Below are 6,688 nucleotides of genomic sequence, written 5' to 3' on the forward strand. Positions count from 1 at the left end.
GGGCGCCAGGCAAAGTAGCGGCCGGGAAGGGTGGCTGAACCGTCGCCAGAGCCGTTTCCGCGGCCGGGAGGACAACAGAGGCGTCGATGGTTCCAGGCAGGTGAACCAGGAAGGGAGGGCAAGGGGACGGGCAGCAGGGCGGCCAGCTTTGCAGAACAGACTGCTTCGCTTGCTTCTCGCGAAAATAAGGCAGGCGCTGACAGAGCTTCCGAGGTTCCCACGACGTGCTAAACCGGTGTCTTGACTCCGGCGTCAAACCGAGAGAAGCCACGCAGTGGGTTTCCTTACCCGCAGGGCTCCCTTGGCGGTTTCCTCAAAGCTCAATTAGTCGTGCCAACCCCGCGGCGTGCTCTTTCAGCGGCCGGCCCGCTGGGCTCCACGGGGAAACGCCTCTCCCGCTCGCCTCACCCGCTCGCCCTTCTTTCCCAGCGGTCGGGATCCGCGAGACCCTTTCGGAAGCGGTCGGTGGGGAAGCGGTTTGTTAGAACCCGCTTTCCTCCTCCTCCGGTCGTAAGGTTGGAGACGCTGCCAATCGGGGTGGTGGGGTGGGGGGTGGGATGTGTTAAGTCCAAAACCATAAAACGCGTAGCAGCAGCTCTAATTTGTTTGGCATCGCAAATTGGGGTGGGGGGTGGGGAGTGCTGTGGAATTTGAGTGTATCAATATTTTAGTTGTCCTTTTTAATAGCAAGGAATCTGTAGGAAACTTAGCACCTTAGTTGTCCCAAAGGTGCTTTTGATTTCGAGAGGTAACTGGACTTTCTGGTTTTTCTTTGAAGACGTTTCGCTTCTCATCCAAGAAGTTTCTTCAGCTCCTTAGCACCTAATTTCGTTCTCCAAACACTTTTACTATCGGAATCTCTCTGTGAATGCACTGAGACAGAAAAATAATAATCCTGATTCTGAGAACATTCGCCTGCATGGCTGTTGAAGTCTGGAGCTTTTATCCTTAACCCCTGAATTTTTGATTAAAATATTATTTCTTGTCGTCGCAATATTTACTTCTAATGCTTTGAAGGGTGTTTTTAATCCGCGCTTCCCCCCCCCCTAGGAACGCGTGCATGTTAGATTCTGCTGCTCCTGCTTGTTGTTTACCCGTAAATACAAATGCAAACGAAGAAATGGCCATTCAGCAGGTATCTTATCTTAAACTTTTCACTGATTCCTCAGGAGGCTGAGAAGCGTTTGTTGTTCGCCTTTCCTGCAGCTGCTAAAGAACTTCAGGTAACAAAGTCGATCCTGGAAAAGATGGAGGTGTTAACACCTGTCTTCTCCAGAGACCAATTCTTCCATTTTCGGCTGAAGTTCGGGATGTTTCACCTTGGATGGTTACATACGAAGAACAGAAATACAGTTGCTGGTTCAGGTGATACCTAGGTGCGTTCAAGGTCAACAAGGCCGATTTTACAGAACTATTTGCCGGATAAGGCACCATACTAGAGAAGACAGAAGATCACGAGTTCAAGTCCTGTTTTAGTCACGGAAGTCACCTGGATGACTTTGAGCCAGTCCCTCTCTCTCAGCCCACCCAATTCACCGCACGCAGGGGATTCTTGTGGTGGGGAAAATAGGAGGAGGAAGGTGTGTTAGATGTGTATGTTGGATATATCCCCTGCCTTGAATTATTCGTAAAAATAATAAAGACGGGATACAATTAAATAAATAAAACAGAATGCCAAACATGATTATCATTATCACCTTATGCGTACCTTTGCAAAACGCCTCCCTCCCCTCGCACCAAATCATGCAAATACATAAGCAAGGCTTTGTTTATCAGACAGTGCAAAACAGGTAATAGTTGCAGTTAAAACATTCTCCTATGATTCCTTCCTCCATAGTCCTCCACCATGGATTGTGCTGGGCTTGTAGTACAATATCTGGAGGGCGACATATCCAGAAAGCTTAAGGTTAAGATCTTTATTGCATTAATCTCAGTTGTCAGACTGCAGTCACCTACATTCATGATGGCATATAATCTGAATATCGTATCTCTATGTTTGTCAACATTTGTATGTGTATGTTGTACTGGAGTCTTGATAGCTGGGAAAATAAAGTGTGTGACACATACCGAATAACAAGCTTTCCAGTATACATATCTGGTATTGGATCATTTAATAACATAAAAGTACATAGAAAAGATCAGCAATTCAGTTTCTCTGCCTTCGTGCTCTTTATGCATAAGTCACTGTACACAACAGTAGTTCCACAGCTGGAAATTACCACCAGATGTCTTTTCAATAGGGTTGGAGACTCTCTGAAGTTTAATTGGACCGGTGCTGGTCGATCACTTTAGCTAGCTGAACAGAGATGCCGGTTTTAAGGCCCGTGAGCCGTTCAGGAGAAGAAGAGGCGAGGCGATTTCTTTAGCAAGCTCTCCATTGCAGCGGTGCGCTCTCAGGGGCCCGAATTCCTTGTGAGGAACCCTACATAGGGCTAGATTGCGCAAAAAGAGGATATTAAGCAACGCTTTCCAGAGGGGAAAAGCGATGTTAAACACGTTGGCGGTGTTAAATGGAGCCTGTTCACCGCCTCCCATCCCTTCTAGGCAGTGGCGCAATTGAAATGTTTTTTTTTACTACCGGTTCTGTGGGCGTGGCTTGGTGGGCGTGGCAGGGAAATGATACTGCAAAATCTCCATTCTACCCCACTCTAGGGCCGGCCAGAGGTGGCATTTACTGGTTCTCCGAACTACTCAAAATTTCTGCTACCGGTTCTCCAGAACCTGTCAGAACCTGCTGGATTTCACCCCTGCTTTTAGGTCTTTTTCCTCCCCTTTATTCTAAAAATCATCCTCTTGGTGACAAGATGAAAGAGAAGAGGACCTTAGCTAATTCCCAAGGGTGCCAGAAGTTAGACAGCTAGCTGCCGTTCGAGGACCGTTCGAGGCCCAGCCGGGAATACCCGCGGAGCCCCTGAAGCGATGACTGCAACCAGCAGATTCCCCTCTACACGGCGTGTCGTACTCTGTCCCCTAGATTTCAACCCGAGGACTAGCCTCCCCAACCCCGCCCGCATCTGGCTGCACTGTACCCTTTCCTACAGAGGTTTCTTGACGCGCTGGATTCCCGCATAGACGCTTCGGGAACCGATCAAGGGTCACGATAAACACACGTCTGGCCTTTTTTCAGGAATTTGCAATTGTGCCTGTAGTTATGGGACCGATATGGCGCTCAGGAATATTGCAGGCCCTGGAGAAATTTTTGTAGATCTTATGAAGAAAACAATCCACGAAGCAAACGTGGCTCGTTCGTGTAGCTTCGTGTTGTTTATTTGCCTGTTATTTTAACAGTCTCTATAAGCTATCCTCATTTTCTGACCTCCCCCCACCCATTTAATTTCATTAAAACGGGGCATGGATATTTCTATTAAACCTAAAATGAAATATGAAGCCATTTAGACTTCTCCTGCACTAATCATCTAGATTTATGACTTTTATTCATCACATCAAGAGCTGCAGGAGGGGGAGAAGCCCAGAGTTTTCTAGCCCAGGAAGGAAATAAAATTTAAAAAAACAACTCAGCCCTGGTCATTTCCAGAAAGCTGTTAATTTGTCCGGGGTGGGTAATTAGTTTCACAATTAACTAAAATACAAATCAATTTGACAAATTGAGTTAGTTTGGATATTAATTAGCCGGCTTAAATGTATTCATTATGAAAAGACAATTTAAGAGGACGTTGGTGTCTTCTTTGTTGCAATAAATTAGGCGTAGGACGCGGGGCACTAAAATGCGGTAATGCAGCGCTACAGTGTTGAGAGGGCACGAAAGCTCAGGAAAGCGGACAGTGGGCGGAATCTACTGTTGTCTGTCAATTTCACTTTGCAATTCACAAATAAAGGCGCATTTCTCAGGAGATGGAGGGCGGGGGCGGGGAGAAGTGGAGCGGAGCCTGGGAAAATGTCCTGAACGCGGGCCTAGAAAAGGGTTCCTGTTTTCTACAAAACAGCTATTACTGCCTTTAAAAAAATAATTTCAAGATATTTAGCTTAAATACAAGACAAAAGATCTCAATGGGGGCAGAGCTCTCCCTGATTTAATTCAACGTCAATTAAACTTATCTTCTGCCTTTTAGCTTGTAATCTTAATAAATGTCCCTCGATTAAATTTAAAAAAAAACCACGATTCTCTGCTCGTTTAATTGTACTCTTCCGTTTTCTTATTTCCAATTATCCAATTCCTACCGGCGCTGCAATATCTTATACGTTTGCATTCTTAAAATACGTGTCACCACGTGACTGGATCTTCGATAACAGCTACCTAAAGTGCGTCTGAAGAAGTTTCCCAGACTCGGTTGGAGGCATCGAAATATTGGGACGACGAGATCCTCTGTCTAACGCAGAGGCTTTTTAAAAAAAGAGGAAATACCCAATAACGAAACTTTTTCGATGCACCAATTCGCGTAAGAAATAGATTGTCCTTCCATACGCTGCCTATCCTATAGAGTAAAACCAATATTGGAGTGCAGGAGAATTTCTACTTCACTGTACACATATGAAAAATGTTTTAAACCCAGGACAAAATCTGGACGTGCAAATTTAAACATTGACCATCACTGAAATGGCCCTAAAGGCAGGTGGGAACAATTTAGGGCCGACCTTGAATCAGTTAGCATAACTATAGTGTAATCTGCTTCTTAGGTGTTTGGCTGCATTTCTCTCTTTCTCACATGTCAGTGAGAAAAGGGGGGTGGAACCTGGTGAAAACATCCTTGAAATATTCACCCTCCTTGTTCTGTGAGTTGGGTGGCTTGCAGGTCAAACTGGCTTTCAGAAGAGTGTAAGCCATTCTCTCCAGGTCCCCCTTCGATATTCATCACATATGTAAGTATTGGCTGCAAACACGTGTGTTTCTGCAAAAGCACTTCAGCATCTTTTTAGTATCCACCTATGTGAGGCTCTGGTAAAGACTGGGAACCAGACAGGTGATTATTTATACACTGCCTGACTGCTGCACCTTCAGCTGTACAAATGCAGTGAGTGATTTTGGGCCAGTTTCTCTCTCCTTCTCTAGCCCCGTCCCCTCCCTCCCTACATCGCCAGGGTCAAAAGAACTTAAGATGTTGGTTGTGATGCTGTGACCAAAGCTTAATCTGTTATTGTTCCTGGTTTTGTCTTTTTTTTTTTAAAATGTGCATTGTGACACTCCATTACACCCCCATCTTGACTTTTGTGATTGCATTTTCAGATATCGCTGCCTGGAGAAAAAGGTTTTAAAATCATCTAAATTTAAGGAAGAAATATTTATTATTAAAGATAGCAATGCTCCCCATTTTTTAAAAAAAAGGTGGCTCACAATCATTATCTTGAAAAGCTGAATCCAGAAGCCAAGAAAAATTAGGGGTGGGGGTGGGGAATAGAAAAAAAAAAAACAGGTTTTGTTCCTAATTTGAGAACTGTGAAAAATGAAGGCAGAATTATCTGTGGGTGCTAAAGGATATGAAATGTATTTTGACTCTGATCTTGAGGAAAATACTCTCCTGAAAGCTAATGTATATGTGAGAATGCTTATCTTGCTTGACTAAAGCCAGCTAGCAGTGAAATTTGGTTGCAACACACACAGAGAAAGAGGGAGAGAGAGAGAAGAGGGAGGGAGGGCAGGGTAGGTGGAAGAGTGAACCCATCAACCCGCCAGTTTTTGTTATGTTTAGTAGTAAAAACAAAGTCATTCTTGATAAAGGGAAAAGGGTAAAAGATTATTTTTGACGTCAACCTTCTTACTGTTGTAATTTCCTTTTTTCCTTTTTTTTGTTTTCCTATTTTTCACTGTGTGCCTTAAGATCTAACTCAGTGTTTTTCAACCTTTTTTGTGCAAAGACACACTTTTTTCATGAAAAAAATCACAAGGCACACCACCATTAGAAAATGTTAAAAAAAAATTAAGGACCACAACCCATAGTCAGCCATTCAGAGGGGTTCAAAACCTGGAAAAGGATGTTATTTAAATGTTGCTGCCTATGATCAAGAATGAGATAAGCAGTGATCCAGGCTAACAGCTCTTGACCACCTGCCATATATTTGTCTTAAAAAAAAAAGCAATGTAAAAACCCACCACTGAATAAATATTCCACGATTTGACAAAGTGCCTTTTGGAACACAGCAAAATCCAGTTAAATTGGAAGACGGACAAGATAAAAACAAATTTAAAAGGCACTGAGTGTCAAGATAATTTTGTTTTTGATAAATTTAACACTGGATAAGAATGCCTGTCCAAGGCAGTTCAGTCACAACTGACTGAGGTGTCCAAAAAAGTGAAAAGTCTTTTAAGATTAGAAAAAATTAGTATACCATATTTTATCCTATTAAGGTGGTAAGAAGGGGATTGTAATTCTCAGTACATTTGTGATTTTATAGGTTGCCCCCTATCTGGGAAGATTTAGAATGTTATAGAATCTGATGCAACTACACATAGGATTTAATTCACATATAATTCAATTAGAATAGAGTATATTATTAAATACATTTTATTATACATTAAAATAAAAGTATTGCATAGATATACTGTCAGCACTCCTTCATTGGATAATCAGGAAAGAAAACCACAAGACTCCATTGTTAGAAATCAAGTGTACTTTTACTAATTATAAATGAACAGAAGCGTAGCAAAGCGAAGACTGATTATTTAGGCGCGAAAGCAAATGATATATAGAATAACCCATTCCCCACCCCTTGGCATCCCAGTCACAGTCCAATC

This window comes from Thamnophis elegans, chromosome Z (assembly GCF_009769535.1).
Source record: "Thamnophis elegans isolate rThaEle1 chromosome Z, rThaEle1.pri, whole genome shotgun sequence".
Lineage (NCBI taxonomy): Eukaryota > Metazoa > Chordata > Lepidosauria > Squamata > Colubridae > Thamnophis > Thamnophis elegans.